At 37.8% G+C, this 19,025-nt stretch overlaps 1 pseudogene; it reads right to left on the bottom strand.

Annotated features, from left to right (window-relative positions):
* Positions 1 to 14,222: 14,222 nt before the first annotated feature.
* Positions 14,223 to 14,896, bottom strand: LOC110598660 (cell division cycle-associated protein 4-like; annotated as a pseudogene).
* Between the last annotated feature and the right edge of the window lie 4,129 nt (positions 14,897 to 19,025).

Below are 19,025 nucleotides of genomic sequence, written 5' to 3'. Positions count from 1 at the left end.
ATTTACTTATATAAGCATGGACTCATGCATGTTTATTTTACACTTTGGTTATAACCTAAAACTGGTCTTTTATTACTTAAATTGTTCCACCTTTGGCCACTTGGGCCTCTTTCAGGTTGGCTTCATTAATATTTTAAAAGTCCACCAGGTAGTTTTCAAGTGCAGCCAAAGTAGGAACTCTAATTTAATTGCAGTAGAACCATATTTCTTGAAGTGTAACCCCTAGACAAGCAGCAGCAACAATACCTATGTTTTTGTTAGAAATGCAAATTAAGAGGCCTCATCCCAAATCTTTTGAATCAGTCAGCACCAGGGGTGGAACCCAGGTGAATCTGATGGGATTAATGCTCGTGAAACACTGAAATTAGGTAATAATCAAAATTACCTTCTAGTCTCTAAAAATATACTAATAAGATTGCCATGGTCATTGCTCTGAAGTGCACATGTAGTTTAATATGAGCACTGCATGTTGGGAGCAGGGTTGCAAGACTAGCACCTAGGCTATGTACACTGACTAAGAAAGCCTTGACTAAGACTTCATCACTCCTAGCACAGGACCCTCACTCAGTCACCGACAATTGTGAAGGGAAGAGGCACATGATTGAAAATTTTTCCCAAAATATGCCTCTTTATTTGTGATATCATAAATATTGATGCACTCTAATTATTAAAATGTGCAAAATTACTGTGAAGAAAGGGACCTCATGTAACCCCAGGCGCTTCTTATTATTCTCAAAGCAGAGCCATTAACTTTCTCTAACTTGTACTTCAGGTGTTGAAAAGCTAATTCACAGCTCCCTGGCTGCCTACTTGTGGGGACAGCTTTCTTCTGCTCCAGGCAGTAATTGCCTGGCTGCTAGTCTAAATTGCCCTAGAGAAGAAAGCATAGCTTTGCTTGCTTTATCCTGTGGATTTAAAGCAGTGCCTGTACTTGCTTTGCATACAAGAGAACTTCTACAGATAGTTTTTCTCTAATCCATGCAGCTTCTTCCAGTTCAGACATGTGAAACAAGATTATGAATACATTCACTAAAATATCTTTTGTTTATACCGATAATATGTTAAAGACAAATCAAGAGACTAGCAGGAGTTACCTTCACTAGTCCAGGGTGGTGGAGATTAGCTTGATAGGTATGTGGATAATAATTCATGATCAACTGAATGGATCAATCAAAGTTATCTAAATGCTTGATAAGAAGCATTTGATTTAGTCAAACAAGCCTGTCTTAAAGCTAGAAAATTTAAGAACTATACCCATTTTTTCCCCAGAACCAACCATTTTGTGCAGTAAAACTAGGCACATAATAAGATTAATAAATAATATTTCACTAATCCTTTCCTGATACATTGAATGGGCTTATTGTTGAATTGGTCAAATCAGATTCACAAATCCTACTGCCTATTACACTTTACTGTTAAGTTCTAGAATACAGGTAATCAAAGGGCAAAGATGAAGACAGAGAAAGGACCGGGACATCCAGGGCAGCTAGCAAGGTTCTTTCTATATTAAATGTCTGCCTCTGACTTGGAATAATAAGTGAGGTCTCCAAGGAAATTTTGGGGGTTACTTCATATAGCAGAAAGATGACCAATTATGAAAACTGCCACTTTTTGTCTCAATGTGCCAGAGTTTATGTGAAATTCTCAACGCAGTCCTCCCTTACAAATCCAGAGATTCCAGGTGGATTTATCATAGACACAACTTTAGCCAGGGACAGGCTTCCAAGGACATTGTGAAGCTACACCTCTCCCTTATAGCATATACTAATAGTATATGTACTTGGAAATTCAGTGGAAAAAGCATTAGACCAGGTGACATTTTTTTCTGAGAGCCTGCCCCAGTAATAGGAGTAAATTAAGTTAATGTCAACTACTATTCGTTCTCCTCCCCACACTGCACACACACAGATCTGTCAGTTCTTCTGATGGATCATGAATCCCAGAGTAGTTTTGTTTCTTCTGTGAGGGGTACAACTTTTCTTTCTTTTTGCTCTGTTTTTTTGGCAGTATCTGTTGTGGAACCTTCACAAGTACAGGGCATGGGCGTCCACATTCATAACAGAGCCTTTGTAGTTAACGGCTTCTGATGCTTAAAGATGTTGGCAGCCATATGAAGGCATCCCTGTCACTACTGTTTTAGAGCACCAACAAATGCCTTCACCCATTTTCTTTCTCCTGTCGGTTTATGAAAGGATCTCCCTTTATATTCAAGCCCCCAATTCTGTTCCCCCACCATCTGTGTATCACACTGTATTCATCTCTTCTTTCTGATACACAAGAGACTTTGTGTCTTTCCATTCAATAAATTGAATGGCTCTGCTGTGCCATCTGCATAGAAATCGGTTCTGCATACCTATTTGGGAGGTGAATGATCATTACACATGTCCTACTTCATATTTTTTTCAGCTGCACCCAGATTACTGAGCTCTCCTTGTTTTCATGGCTCTCTGCCATTGTAATTGCTGCTCACTCTGCAGGGGATAATCTCTTCTCCCCCTTATCATCTGGACTATTCCTTTCTTGCCCTGCTGGATATCACTCACAATCCCTGGAAGGATACAAGGAACGCTGGCCCCAAGACCCTAGGGCAGATATTGTAGAAAAATAACATGAACAGTTTCCTGTGACTGTTCTTTTGTCTATTACCACCCATTGAACAGGTATTCTACACTTTTTGAGGTTGAAACTTTAATACTCACAGTGGAATACAAGGACGGATGCCATGAGGAGCACACATGGAGGTTTTACCATGAAAGAGGGGTATGGCACCTTCCTCTTGGCTGCAGGTGACTTACACCTGATCTTGATATGGAGGTAGTTGGGCTATTTGTTCAGAGTATCAGGATAAGGACTTGAAGAGAAAGTTGTATGTGTATACTAAGGGTAGAAAAAAGGCTGACTATTGAAGATAAATAAAAGGATTCATCAGAAGCAGAAGTACCCAAGGTGGATTGCAAGTGGATACTCTCTGGAACAACAGGGGAGTTGAATGAGGTTCTTCTGTAGGGTGTTTGTTTGACCTTCTGGGACAGATAATGAGAGTCAAGGAGGGTAGGGATTTGTGGAGTTTGCAGTGTGGAAGGACAAAGGGCTGAAGGGTTCAGAAGATTGGAGAGAGAAGTCTTAGGTAGGGAGGTGAGCCTAGAGAAGAAGAACTGAAGGCCAAGAGGAAGCTGATAGATTGTGCAAAAAGTGTGGAGTCAATTTACACCCTTGGCTTTTGCTGTGGTTAAATAAAATAAACTCTCCTTGCCAGAAGAGTCACAAGATTCCCCAATATGGCAACTGTGTCTTCCATACTGATGTCAGAGCTCTACTTTGAATATTCTGAAAATGTTCAAGGCAAAAGAATAGCAAGTCTTATATTTCATGGGTGGGAGTATAGGGGGAGCTAGAACTAAAATTAGTTTTCACGAAGAAAATTGTTAACATCCTTACAGTCTAGTTGTTCTTTTAGCTATCCGGGTGTTATCAGGAACAGGGAAATGAAATGATAAAGCTTTCTCCGATTCTACATTACTTTCTTAGGCTTTAATATTTTTAGTTCTCTTGTCTCTTGTGCTAATTGTCATTATAGAAAAGAGCTCTGGCTGCTTAGTTGCTTGCCCAACACCCTGTGTAGCAAAAGATTAAAAGGTAATTGGATCAAAAATTTCACAGGAAAAACACCAAGATGAAACATTGCTCTGTCTATCCTCAGGAGGAAGACTGGGATTAAGTGAGCCACAAATAGTACATGACGACCTCACCAAATGCTACTTACTGATCCTAAGACAGTTATATAACAAGGAGACGCTGCTTTGCTTGTGATGAAATTAAAAAAACAACAAAAAAAAACTGTTCACACTCTCCCATCTCATTTGCCAGACTGAATCTGAGTGTTGTCTTGATCCTTATAATGGGGGTTGATTATAAAGTGGTAATCAGGACCATTTTAAGACCTTTATAGGCCCAAAGCATTCTTACTCTCGGAGACCCCAGTCCAATGCTGTAATAAATCAATTTAAATGCATGAGGGTCTTAGATTAGGTCCAATTTGCATGTTTAATTCTGTAAGAATTATTACAGTTGTTCAGTTATATTGCATTTTATCACTATTTAATTAAATCCCTTATTATTTTAAATTTTGCAATGTTTTATTATTAAGTGACTAGTAATATTTTCCAGATTTCAAACATTTTTGTGGCCCTTAAAATATTCATGGGTTACAGGCATTGTGCCTGGTGATACCAAGAGATGAAGTGGCCTGATGATGTGGTAAGAAATTTGATTTTTGAGGAGATATTATAAGATGAACTCATATACTCTGAGAATGGTTTCAAGTTCAAACTTTACATCTATTCCAGGTAGTCCAAGTACAACCTTTTGTCTCCCTCTAAGTCTCATTCACCGGTGCCACCACCAATGCTGTTTTTCTCTGCATTTAGTAGAAACAGATAAACAATAAGGCAAATACATTAAGGTGATCACACTTATGAAGAACAAAAGATTTCTGTGGAAACACATAGAAGGACAGAAAGTTCAAGGAAATAATTTTTTGGTTTGTGAAAATATTACACAATACATGGACTTCCTGTGGTTTTTTTTTTTTCAGACTTCATGTGGGAAATCAAATAAGATAATGTTGCCTCAGAAAACTTCCTATCATGCTTTAGGGTATGATGGAAACAACCAAGGATTGGTGTTAGGAGACCTGGTTTTAAATTCCAGATTTCAATGATCTGGTACAATTGCCGAGCCTATCTTGACTTGACTTCACATCCCTAAAATGGGGAGTGTGCTGGGTTGAATAGTGTCAAAATTCTGTCCAGAATCTGTGGGTGTGGCTGTAGTGAGCAACAGAACCTTTGCAGATGCCCTCGAGTGAAGATGAGGTCATAGTGGATGAATAATGTATATTCTTACAAGAAGGGGGAACTTTGGGGGAAAATTTAAAACATAGGGAGAAATGGCACATAATGATGGACACAGATTATGGTACTGCATCTACAAGGCCAGGAATGCCAAGGAATGCTAGCAAGTACCACACACTAGAAAAATCAAGGAAGGATTATTCTGTCGGGGCTTTAGAAGCAGACTAGCCTGCCAACACTTTGAATTTGACTTCCAGCCTCCAGAACTGTGAAAGAATAAATTTCTGTTGTTTTAAGTTATTTACTGCATAGCAATTTACTATGGAAACCCTTGGAAACTAATATAGGATGTTAATAATACAGTGACATTGGTCTGCTTGGAATCTGACCCGGTACAGTGAGAATTAACACGGGTGCAATATTCCAGGATCCAGGATCCAGGAGATCTATGGAAGGGCAATTGTATATAACACTTCTGTCTGCCTTGTTCACTGTGTTGTCCTTCTTAGCTCCAATTTTCCTCTATCAACTTCTAATCACCGTGCTATTCATTGCTCATGATTTAAAACTACTTCTCTTAGTATTGTATGGCAAAAGAATCAGTGATTACAGTTTTTTCTGAATTGGCCTTCAGAGTCATTATTTACATCTCCCTGCATTGTTTCAGTTGTCCAGAATAGACTTGCTAGATGAGACCAGAAAGATGAAAATGCTTTGTATATTGTAAATCTTCCTATAAATGTCAGATATTTGGATAAGTTGCTTATATACAAAGTTAAAAGGGAAGTAATCTGAGCCATGCACATCCAGGCAGAGACACAGCAGAGAAGACTCTGGCTTGGATTCTGGTCTAACACTGAAACCATCTAACATTGCTGTGTCATATGACCAAAGGTACCTGAATTTACAGGTTTATAAGGTGAAATGGAAGCAGTGTAATATGTTAAAGTCACCTCCAGCTCTGCTATTGCCTGAATTCAACTTAAGATAAATATTGAGAATTATAATTTTGGGGTATATATAGAATTCTATGTTCCTCTTCCTAAATCAAAACTTAGCTTTCCAGGTAATTTATAAAACTGATTAAGAATCCAGAGGTTGGGCCTAAGCTTCTTCACTTAGAGTTTCATGAATCCAATAAGTATGGTAGCTCTAAATCATGACCTCCAAATTCTTTGACCCTTCTGTCATCAAGAGGTGGGATCCTTGTCCCTTGAATATGGGTTCTGTGTCCAATAAAGTACCATGCAAATGGCACCATTCCCATTTCCATTTTCCCCAAACTTTGTGTTACTTCAGCAAACACTGCTTGGAGTCAGAAATGGACTGTCCCCACCAAGCACTCTCCAAATGACAGAGTTTTGAACAAAGCAAATGGTGGTTATATTTTAAACCACTAAGTTTAGGGTGATTTGTAATATTTGTATATAATTAGAATGGTAAGTAACTTATTTTAAAGTTAATTTTTAAAATAAAAAAGAGACCATTTTTCATGATGTTGTTATAAAATTTAAAAGAAATAAAAGTAGTCAAAACAGAAACTCGTTTTAGACTCAATGGATATGAGCCACTATTCGTCAGCTTCACCTTACTACAATGAAATACCTGAGGCAATTAGCTTACAAAAAGAAAAGATTTATGCAGTCTCAGGTTTGAAAGTGCAAGGGCCCTGTTCCTGCACTGATTTTGTTCTGATAAGGGTGGTGGATGGTGGCATAGCATGCAGGGAGCACGTGTTGAACAAGTTGATCACATTTCAATCCTGCATAGTGAAAAAGAGAGAGTAGGGGGTGGGGTCCCACAATCCCTTTTGGAGTTACATCTCTAATGACGTAGGGGTCTTCCTTTAGGCCCCACCTCTTAAATATCTATAGTACCTCCTAATACTGCCATCCTGGGGACCAAATTTTATATATGGACATTTGGGAGACACTACAATATTCAAGTTACAGCAGCTGATACTATGACTCTCAAAAGCCTCATAATCCTTCATAAACAAGTGCTGCCAAGGAAGAAAAGTATATGTGATAGCAATATGCAGAGGAAGACTGATGGTCACCAAGCCACCCATTCTAGTCTTTTCTTCCTCTGTTTTCAGTAGAATGAGAGAAAGCACTTAAGCCTCCAGTATCGGACTCTGTACCCTGAAAAATTCTCTGTATCTTGAAGGGTACAGACATATGGTATAGATAACTGGTTTGAACTTGGAAAGTCTCAACCATTTTAAGTTCAACATTTTCTAACTCTCCATTTTCCCACAGGAAAACCCTCCAGTTCAAAAGGCTGCTCCAGTCCCTGCTGGGAGAAAGGAAGAAATCTAAAGGCATTTCCCAATTACATTATAGAGTTATTTCCCCCCATGGGACTACGACATCTCTCCCACCAGTACCTGTCCCACATTTCAGGAACATCAGAATCATTCACCACTCACTGCTATTTCATCTGCATAGATAACAGAACGTGTTGCTGTCATAAAAGTAAAGGAACCGGCTTTAAAAATTGCTGCATGAAGGAGCTCTTCTGTATCAGTGCCATTAAATTAAAATTTCTGCTCTGGATAATGCATAAAAATGGCTTGTGATTTTTTTGTTTCCTTGGGTGACTCATTTTGTTTGAACTCCAAAGTAATTCCTCAGAAATGGAAAGAGGCTATTTAAAAATGAGCAGCAAGATTGTCATTTAAAAATCATTTTTTTTTAAAGTTGACGAGATCTTTTCTACTGGCACCAAATGATAGAAGGGAAATTTGAAAATCCTGAACTCAGTTCTCAAAGGTATTACCTTTGAAAAGGAAGTTTAAGAAATGTTAAGTAGCCTTTTAAAAAGCAATTTGAAGTGGAAGAACGAGAATAAAATCTTAATTTTTTAAGTGAAAAATCATGTCTGTATAAAATGATGAGTTTCATGGTACCTCTGTGTTATATCCCACTTACAAAACTACTGGCATTCCCACAGTAAAATGTAATGCCTTAATATTTTTTCCTTAAATAAGAAAATAAAGAGGTATCTCCTAAGATATAAGCTGCTTTTGCTGCATTTTTGGTGGTAAGAATAATAATGTTTGGATTTTTTAATAGGCTTTTAAGGCCTTTGAGATAATATGATGGCAAAATACAATGTTAAAGGTTACCACTAGTAGAATTCGAATTGTGCAGTTTTTCTTTGTGAAGTTTACTCTCTTTTTCTTTAAAAATATCATGTAGAGAATGCCCCTCCAGGGAAGGTCTCAGAGGATTCTGGAGGGCTGCAAGTTTCTGCACTTTGCTGTAAATTTCCACCATATCCTGCTGTCTTCCAGCTCCATCCCATACACAGCTTCAACTCCCTTGTCCCATTAGGAAACCTGTGTATGAAATTATTCCATAAAGCCCCCTTTTCAGTCTTATTTCATCTGCATTAAAATTGAAAGATCTCTTGGGGCTGGGGATGTGGCTCAAGTGGTAGCGCGCTCCCCTGGCATGCGTTCGGCCTGGGTTCGATCCTCAGCACCAGATACAAACAAAGATGTTGTGTCCGCTGAAAACTAAAAAATAAATATTAAAATTCTCTCTCTCTCTCTCTCTCTCTCTCTCTCTCTCTCTCTCTTTAAAAAAATTGAAAGATCTCTGCAAGGAATAGGATGGGGGACAAATGACTTTCCTACTTTAAAAAAAAAAACTTATATGTTTTTTTCAGCTGCGTTAATTCAAAGTTCAAAAGAAATATTTTCTGGAATTGCCCCTGGGAGAAGCAAATCTAGTGAAAGGAGACTCAGGACATGTAGGAGGGAGGCAGAGGGTTGCTCATCGCCTCATATTGGAGCAACAGACAGGCCTGATGATCTTTGTTCAACCCAAGAGTCCCAGAGGGGGCGGGCAGTCTATCTGTGGAAATTAAGGTAAAATTGACATGAACCCTTCTTTCCAATCATTCTGGAAGTTCTGGAGGAGGTGAGGTATTTATGATTTTTTTTTCTTGATCTCTTCTGTCTTTAAAACAAAGCTTATTTGCTTCAAATTAAGCCAATCCATAGATTATCCTGTCTTTGCTCACTGGCTGTCCATGTTCTCGACTTGCTTCTAAGATCCATTTTCTTCATTTCCATACATGTGGGGAAAAAAAAGCACCCTGTGGGTAGTTTTATAGCACAATAGTACAAACAGTTTAAAATGCATATTAGATAGCTCAGGTTTTAAAAATGTATCTGTCATTTCCACCAATCTGAATGCTGACTTTCCTTAGACATCTCCTTCCCTCCCACCTCCCCAATCTCTCCTTCATCTCAGGACTTTATTTCTTTGAAGAACAGTTTTCAGCTCATCTCCTTCCTACCTAATTCTTTCAGTCCTCACCTTTCTTTTCTCAAACATGAAGCCAAAAAATATTCTTTTCTCAGAAAGAATTCTGGTGCCAAATCGTAAAATAATACTCTTTTCAACTTACAAGTTTATTTCTGTCTTAACATTAGCACCAATAATGCACCAGAGAACAGTTTCAAGCTCAGGGTAGCAAGGAGACAGAATCCTTAGTGGAATGGAGTGTGTGGAAGGCAGAAGGGGGACCAGATAGGGGGGAAAAGGGCGTGGAAAGGGCACAGTTGCTCTGGAAAAAAAACATGCCACTCAGCACAACGCAGCTTAGACTTGTCCCTGATGCTTGCAGCCACTCTCTATTTCCTCTTATGTCCATTAACTCAGGTTCTTGATTTCAAGCTTTTTTTTTTTTTAATGAGAATTGTGTCTTAACAAATTTTATTTTGCTCCTGTCTCCAGGTCCCTAAGTGTCGCCTTTCAGAATGACTTTTATCACCTCCTCTCCACCAGCTAATAATATTTTCTCTCTACAGATTCTTGCATTATGACTCAGGATCATAACCTCCTGTGAATCGTGTATTATTAAATCTCTTTTCCAGCAGCTGAGATTAGAATAAAGAGAAGTTAATAAGTTGCAGGGAGTCACAAAATGAGTCATTAGAATCAGGGACAGGATTCAGACACCGCAGCCACAAGTCCTGCTTCTCCAAAGACCTGTCGGCTGCATATTAATTTTAACTTTTGTGCAAAAAAGCCGAATCATGCTCTTCTCTTCTGTCATACTTCCTGCTCATGCAGGAGTCAGTGAGTACTTCTTTGTCTCCCTCTCCTATTTCTGTCTGTCTGCCTATTTATCTAAATATTTTTTAAAGGAAGTTCATGAATGCTTCTAGAAACTTCTGTTTTACATGAAGATCAAATGTGTATTTTTTTTTTCAAGAGTGAAAAGGACTGCATCTGAAAGAGCAAAATACTGCTGTGTCAAAATACTGCTGTCAGCAGCTTACAAGCTGCTGATATGCATTCTTTCAGCTTAAGCCCATTACTGGATGCTTTTTATCTCAGGTTCCTCCATCTAAGGTGCCTTTTCTTAGAAGATGATTTGGAAAGAGAAAGCTGGAGCCATACTCATGGGTATGTCCACCACTTGGAGAATGGTAAGAAAGACTGAACTAAATTAGAAAGAGAAAAAAAAAAACACTCAAAATATGCCAAAGCCAAAGTTTGCTTGGGGAGTGTTTATTTCTGAACCTCTACTGGTCACATTGTATGAAGAGTATTATATATCAACACTTCTCCTTATTACTCAGTGTTATGTTTCAGATCTAAGGTGTCCCCCAAAAGCTCATGTGTGAGACAGTGTAAGAAAGTTCAGAGAAGAAATGATTAGTTTGTAAGAGTCTTAACCCAGTCAGTGAGTTAATCCCCTGGTAGGGATTAACTGAGTGGTACCTGAAGTTGTAGGGTGTGGCTGGATGAGGCATGGAGGGGCATGGCTTTGGGTGTGTATTTGTATCTGGTGAGCTGAGTATCTCTCTCTCTCTGCTTCCTAATCACCATGATGTGTGCTGCTTCCCTCTGCCTCCCTCTCCCACCATGATGTTCAGCCTTAACTAGCCTTAACTAGAGCTGACTCAGAATGGAGTCAGCTTACTGTGGACTAAGACCTCTGAAATCATGAACCCACAAATAAACTTTTCCTCCTCTACAATTATTTTGGTTGGTCCCTTTAGTTATATCAATAAAAAAAACTGACTATAACACTCAAGAAGCAAATGAAATAACTGAAAGTGTTATTGGAGACAGCATTTAAGGTACAAATCAAGAGACAATACAATTACAGCAAAGAAACGTGAACTGGAAGTGCAGTAGGAGAGGCATTGAACAGGTAATACGAGTAGATTGGACATCCTAGGGTTTAATTCTCATGATGATCACCATGCGGTAGTCATCCATGGGTACCAGAACGCTCATATACTCACTCTGCAGCTCTAATTGATATTGGGTGGGAAGGAATCTTAAAATCTATAAAGTACATGACTTTACTTCTCCCTCAAATATTAACTCACACTGACATAAATGCCAAACCACATTTTCTGAGTTAGGCAAATTGGCCACTCACACGAGTCTTGACTAGGTTAGATGACCAGGCAAATACAGGAAGCCCAGTTAAATTTGAACTTCTGATAAAAAAAAAATGGTTAATATTTTTATAACTGTGCTCCAAGTTGTTCATTGCTTGTCTGAAATTCAAATTTAACCAGACATTCTATATTTTATTTGCTGTGTCTGGCAAACCTACCACTGGGGAAAATGTATTTGGTTAAGAGCTGTCAGCAATGCAGCTCGGAAACTTGATGTTGGTACAGGCAGGAGGCCAAATCATTTATTATTTGTTGGAAATTCAGCTGTGAAGAGATCCATATATCTATACCAGTCTATCTGTACTGGAGGCAAGTTAAATATGAAGCCACTTTAAACATCTAATGGTTTCTTGCTAAGCAAGTTTTTCCCTGACATAGGTATGCCAACTCAAGGAAATGGTGGTGCCTAGGTGTCTGGGATGAGCAGTACAACTATTTACTTCTATAATTTTTCCTTTTCCTCAGTCTCCATGGATGATTAATCCACCTACCTTGTTCTGATTTACACATTATATTCTAGATTCTTAATTACTGCTTAAGAACAACCCCTTCTTGCCCAATGTAAAACAATCTGCCTCTCAAATTTGACTCTGTACACCTCTGCCATGATTTTATACCTTGATTATTATTTTAACCTTCATGTTCTTCTTATCTTTCTTTATTTTAACCTTCATGGTGGTGGTCTTCCAAATGGTCTGTATAATGGAAATGGATGAATAAGAGGTATATGAGAAAAAGACACACCAAAACAGAAGGCAAACTTTTTTAGAAGTCCCAAGAGAATAGTAGGAACAAATAGTACATTTTTTAGAATTAAAAATCAATTTATTTTTTTCAAGCTGATTTGCTTCAGGAAGTACATGGAGATGACTTTTAAATATATTCTACGGTTCCAGAAAAATAATAAGCATTTGGCCACATTCCTACTGCTTATTATACCTCACTCTTCATCTCAGGAAACAGGTAAGGTCATATGCAAGAAGAGGAATTAGAATTTCTTTAGATGTCTTTCCAAGACAAATCTGCAGACAAAGTGGAATAAGTAGTGGCCTCCTGAACCTCAGAGTCATCAAAGACAATAGAGACCGTCGATTTCTTAGGCAATTCTCTGTAGAAAGGAAGGTGTTTGTTTTTCTGTATATTCTGAGAGACAATTGTCCTTATTGGACAAAGTCATTCAACAGGCAAAATCTTCTCTATTGTAAGGGGTAGTTTAGACAAGTCTGGGTGATTACCAAAGCTTAGCCATGCACACCTTAAGGATTAGATTTTGTAGGTTAAAATTGGTCATTTTTTAAGCAAAGCAAATTTCTTATTATTGAATGTTCTTATATAACTTTTGGAAATCTACATAGGAAATAAATGATGCTCTGATATAAATTAAAGGCATATCTGACTCTTTTACTTCAACTTTCTATGTCCTCTATTATTTTTTTATAAAGGAAAATTGTTCTTGAATTATTCTTAAATGATATTACATATTCTCAAGATACTCTACCTGAAGAAAGGATAAGTCAGAAATACTTAAAAGAAAACTCTAATTCAAGAGAATTAATAGTTGATAATAAATTGACTTTCAGTTACAAGGACTCTAAAGAATAGTCATATACACAAAGGAAAACAATAGACATTTTAGGCTTAGAGATTGAAGTCAGAGAGGCACAAGGAAACCCTTGCATGGAAAGGAACAAGGATCTGCAGATGCAGGCAACCCAGGAGCTGGGTGCAGGGGCCACACCAGCTCCCTCCCTGGGGCAGCACATCATGTGACCCTTAGGATCAAGGGGACATAAACTATATGGAGTCAGAGTTCTTTCATTCTACATTTAAATTTAATCTTAAAATTCTGCTTTAGCACCGATTTAATGGAGCAAATGTAAGCATTTCCATCCCAACAGCATAAGACACCCATCCTTTCCAAACATGCATGTGCCTGGCACACAACAGCCTCCATCTGTATGCGCGCTGTAAGGCCATGCTGGAAACCAGACAGAGGGTGTCCTCCTGGAACACCACCCGAAGGAAGGCACCGCCTAATACTCCACAGTATCTAAAAATCAAAGAGTACCTGTGATTTCTGCACAGATACTTGACCCTCCCCTTTGGTGGCATTTATGTATAAGTAGGCATAAATAAAACCCTTTGTCATTTACACAGAATTCTAAAAAAGATAGAGTCTACAAAGCAGACCTAGCAGAGAGTGCAGTAGCTTGCATAGTTGTTTTGTCGTAACCCAGAACATGACAGAAGGGTTCTGCATCCAGCTGAAGTAGAAAACAATACCCTTACACTGCTGCCTCAGAGTGTAGTGGAGCTCACTGAAAAAAAAAAAAACACATTTAAACCTTTAAGTAAACACATCAACTGCTATCGTTCAGGTTATACAAGTTTCTAATGTAGCATCAGAGAATGTATATACAAAAATTAGACTTAAAAAAAATAGCTGCGGAAACTCCAAAGAAATAAAGTATAAAAAGTTTAAGAAACATATCTTAAGACAAAATATGGCCACAAACATGTAAGACTGTGTTTTAAACCTTCACCTATCTAGATTTAAATGAGGTTGAATGCGGCTTGTGGCTTGCCATCTTGCACAGGAGCTACAGCCAGGGCACAGCTGTGGAATGTCAACCAGTCCCTTCAGAGAGCTCTCAGCTCCCAGTGAGGACCTCTGTCCTGCCCTCCTCAAGAAAGAGGCACAGGCCTGGCATCTGAGCCCTTGCCAATGACAATCTGTCCTAGATTCAAGAGATAGTCTCTGAATCCAGAGACCACCCAACAGGGCTAGGATGTAGGCTGCCGTGGTGGGGACTCTCCAGGACTGAGTGCCCTGCTTTTCTATGTGGCTCACAGTACATCAGATCAGCTCTCTGGGGCATGTGGCTTTTCCCATGGCCCACGGGGAGCCTCCTCTCAGGTCTTCACCAAGATCTCTACCCCTGGTCTGGATTGGCCAGGTCATACTTGCACCTGGATCCAGAAAGCCTGACTCTCATCCTGAAGAGGCCTGGCTTAGAGCTGCCCATCATTCCTGTCAGCACTGTCTAGGTCACAGTAGGAATGGTCCACATCTGAGAACAGCTCCTCCACAGTGCTGACATTTTGTTCTCTAAGGCCTCGACTATCTGATCCAGAGACTTCTGAAAGCTTCCTCTCTTTTCCTGAGGTTTGCCTTTTTCCCTAAGGATGCTCTGAAGGTTTCTTGGCACTTAGACTGAGCCAATTGGAAAATTTGGAAATGACCTTATTAGGGGCCATCTCCCAGATCAGGAGCAGGCCCTCCCTGTTCAGGCCCCCTCACTGTGCCACACAGGATCTCTGTGCACACCAGGCAGTTGAGCAGCACCCAGCCTGCACTCTGGAGTGCTGCTGCTGGCCCTGCACCATTCCAGCTCATCTCTTGGATCTGCACCACTGAGGTGATGAGGAGCCAGGTATAGAGATTGTGCTCTACCTGCATGTGGCAGAGCTGGAGCTTGAGCAGGGACATGCTCAGGAATGACTGCCACTATAGGTTATAGGAAGGGTCAGTGCCTAAGCCCGCCAGGGCACCCTCCCAGTTTTCCTCCTGGTCAACACATTTCCCCCTCAGTCCTCGTGCAAACATTGTGCCTTGCACCACCAGATTGGCCATAGATCTGCTCACCTTAAATCACAGAGATTCTTAAAGCAGTCTCAGTTGACTAGAACTACATACCACCGTGTGCAGGCCGACCTTCCTTCTTAAAAATTTAGGCAATTCAGTGTTCACATTGAAAGCGTTTCTTTGTGTCATTTATACTTTTAATTTTCTCTAGCAAACAAAGGCAGAGGGAATTATTCTAATAGGAGAAAAGAAGACTTCCAGACCTTTTGTAGCATTAAAATTTGTAAACACTCCAAGGGTCATTCACTTTTCAAATTTCCTTTCTTTCTTTCCTTCCTTCCCTCTGTCTTCTTCGACTCCTCTTCCTTCTCCCTCCCACCCTCCTCCTTCTCTCCTATGTGTTCTTTCCCTCCCCCGACTTATATGGTTAGTTTTATGTCTAATTTAAGAAATACTTGATACTCAAAAGGAATGAAGATATTCCTCCTGTATTTTCTAAAACCTCTGTACTTTTGCTGGTCACATTTTGGTCTTTCATTCAGCTAGAATTGATTTATGTATATGGTGTGAGGTCAAGGCTCAGTTGGAGTTTTTTTTTAATGAACAATCTTCATTGCTCTTGTGAGGTGTGGAACTATCTATGTGAAATATGAAGTGTGCATACGTGTGTGAGTCTCTTGTATCACTATAACACTTGTCAGGTATATCTGGTTATCCTTATCTTATAATCGTTTTGAAGAACAAGTTTTTACATCCAGTAGGAAAGTTTTTCTGACTTGTTCTTTAAGAATAGTTTACCTATTTCTGGTCTCTCTTTCTATCCATATTTATTTATTAATTTATATTTTAGTTGATCAAGTTAAAGTAACCAAACTTGAGTATTTACTTGGAATTGCAATGAATCTCTAGATAAATTCAAGTAAATTTAAAATTAAACTTTTGGTGCTTCCCTCCAAATATTATGGCTTATAACTATAGGTTATAGGATTTTTTTTTCTGCACTGCACTGCTTAGGTTCTCCAATAAAATGACAAAACCCATTAATTATAGTGGAAACTTTTTTATTTTTTCTGCTTTCAAAAAGAAAATTCTGAATATTTATTTATTAAAGCATAGGTACTCTTTATTAAATCAAAGAATTTGTTTTCTTCTCAGTTTACTAAGATATGGTAAAACTATTGATTTTTCATTTTAAAAATAACATAGTTTTGATATTATATGCATTTGTATATGATGGTTACATAATATAATAAGTTATTATCTGATTTTTAATTTTAATATAATAAAGGGCATTAATTAATATGCCTATCTATGTCATCTGCCTTGCAGTACTGAAATACATAACTTCATCATCTTGCATTATCCTCTATATGTTGCTGGATTTATGTTTCTGAATTTTATTTAGCACTTGAACATTTATGTATAGGAATGACTGATCTTTTACTTTTCATATGATATCCTTGTAAAGTTTGGAATTAAAGTATTGTTAGTTTCATAGCAAGAATGGGTAGCTCTTTTGTGTGATTCTCTGGAAGTCAGTCCCTGAGACTCAGATTCAAATGTAAAAAAAAAGTTATTTGGGACGTTCAGTGAATCTGGCCAAGAAATGGGGGAGTTATACAGGTAAGGAAAAAGCCAATAAAGAATGTGTTGTTATGACAGATTCCATAATGGCAACTGAAATTTAATTCTGCATGAGTAATCTAGGAAGTCATGTAATATATAAAATAGGACCACACAATTCCAGGTGCAGAACTGGCTTATTTTGGTACACAGTTCCATTCAGTCATTGTTCCAGGGCTGCTATGCACATGAGGTGTGGTGGGGAAGTAGGGTATTAATTCTCTGGCATTTCTGGATGACCACACAGCTGAAAAAAAAATACAGGTGAGACCCTGACATATCTGCTAGCAGACTGTTTCCTGCTCTACCCTCTAGTAGAAAAGTTGACATTTGAAATTATTTGTTCCTTGAATTTGGAGTAGAAATTTCCATAAAGTTATCTGGGTTTAGTTTTGTGTGTGTTTATGTGTGTGTGTGTGTGTGTGTGTGTGTGTGTGTGTGTGTATGAACTCTTTATGATTATTAATTCAGTTGCTCAGTTGTTCTAAGAATAAATATATATATTTTTACTCCTTAAATGTATCTTGCTAACTCATATTTTCCTAGAACATTTCTTGTAAATTTTAAAATTTATTGCCATATATGTATTATTAACAGACTCTGATTATTTTTATAGTATCTACAATATCTATAGAAATGTCATTCTTATTTTCCTGATGTTGGTTATTTATGCTTTCCATCTTCTATCTTGATAAGCCTTTACATATATTTGTTTATATAATAGCAAATACTAAATAGCTAAATGTTGATTCTCTTCAAAGATATTTAGTTTTGCCAATAATTTCCAGTATATGTTTATTTTCTTTGCCATCAATTTCTGCTATGAATTTTTTACCTCATATTCTCTGAATTTATTTTGACATTCTTTTTCCAACCTCTTGAGATTTGTGCAATTTCAGCCTATATTCCACCTTAATATACTTAATTAATCATACAAATTTTTCTTTTAAGTAACACTTTAGCTATGCATTTGGTGCACAGATACTTTTTTTATCATTCAGTTTAAAATATGTTCAGTTTTTACTATCGCTTACTAATGACTCCAATGTTAAAAGTATATTTATTTACTCCCAAACGTGTACATGTTCTGGAAAATCTTTCAATTACTGAGTTGAGGCTTCATTGTTTCAGAGTTAGAGAATACGTGCGCCTGCTTGTCATCAAGTGTCAGTAAAGAGAACTGTCTTCTCTTGGCTTCAAACTCATCTTTTTACCTTCTGTTTTCTAGTGTTGCGTTTCCTCCTTTTGTTCTTTTAGGTCACTTTTGGTTTGGCCAATGGGAGACATTGTAGGAGGGGGAACTGGAAATCACCAAGGCGAGGTCAGTAGATTCACTCCTCATTTTCTTGCTGTTTTTGTCATAGCTTCTCAGCCACAGCTGCTTACCCCCAATAGGAGTAGCTGGTTCCAGTCTCCAGGGTTTTTGTTGTTGTTGTTGTTTGTTTGTTTGTTTGTTTTTAACAACCAGTCTCATCATGACCCCTTCAGAAGCATCAACCAGACAACTCTTCTTTGGTGACAGGTTTCAGCCCAGCCCCCCAGTCTTCCCTGGCCTAGGGGAGTATCTACTCCCTGCAGTTACTATCTTGATGATTCTTTGGTATCCTGTATTTGCTTTCTCATTTTTCTGACACCCAAACAGGTGATCTAGTGTGATTTCTGCTTTCCTGACCAGATCTTTATTACTAGACTACATTCTTTCAATCTTTTAAAATGTGTCAAAAACTACTGATGGTTCAGATTATGGATTCATTTTATAAAAGATGAATAGGTTCTTGAATTCCACTTGTTCAATTTAGTCCACTTTGTTATTAAAATCTGTTCTATCCTTATTAATATGTTTGCCTCCTTGTCCCATGAATCAGAGAGAGAGGCTTTGGAATTATTTCTTGATCTTTACAAATTTCTCTTCGATAATCTTATTGATTTTTGCTTTATATAAATCAAGACCATATTTTTACATAAACATAAGTAAATTTTTTAAAAATAAATTCTAAGTTGAATTGAAATTTTTCTTATTACAAAGTGTATTTATTTATCTTCTGTATTTTTTGGGGGGGGGCCTGGAATTTATTTTTCATTTCAGGCTAAATAATGATGATAGGAAATGTATTATCAGATAGCCTGAATTTATACTCAGCAGATTTATAATTTTCTGAAAAAATGTTGAGAAGTCCAGCAGGGAGAAAGAAAGAAAAGCAAGTCAAGATTGATTTGATAAATATGATAGATTTTTAACTGCTTATTTATTCCTTATTTTAATTCCCTATTTTTAATTTTTAACAAAAGCTTATGCTGAATATTCTTATACGTCTTGCTTTAGCTCAAAATATGTCATTAAACATAGTTGAGTATTATTTACTTTTATTATTGTATAGCATTACTGTGTATTATAATTTAATAGGGTAATCTATGATAATGAATTTTGACAGTTTTTTACTGCCATTTACAAAACTTTTATGAACATAATTAAATATGCATTTTCATACAATGCATAGGAGTTTCTTGAGGGTAGATACCTATGAGT

This window comes from Ictidomys tridecemlineatus, chromosome 3, assembly GCF_052094955.1.
Source record: "Ictidomys tridecemlineatus isolate mIctTri1 chromosome 3, mIctTri1.hap1, whole genome shotgun sequence".
Taxonomy (NCBI): domain Eukaryota; kingdom Metazoa; phylum Chordata; class Mammalia; order Rodentia; family Sciuridae; genus Ictidomys; species Ictidomys tridecemlineatus.
The sequence above is the reverse complement of the archived record's forward strand: the minus strand, read 5'-3'. Positions and strand labels throughout refer to the sequence as shown.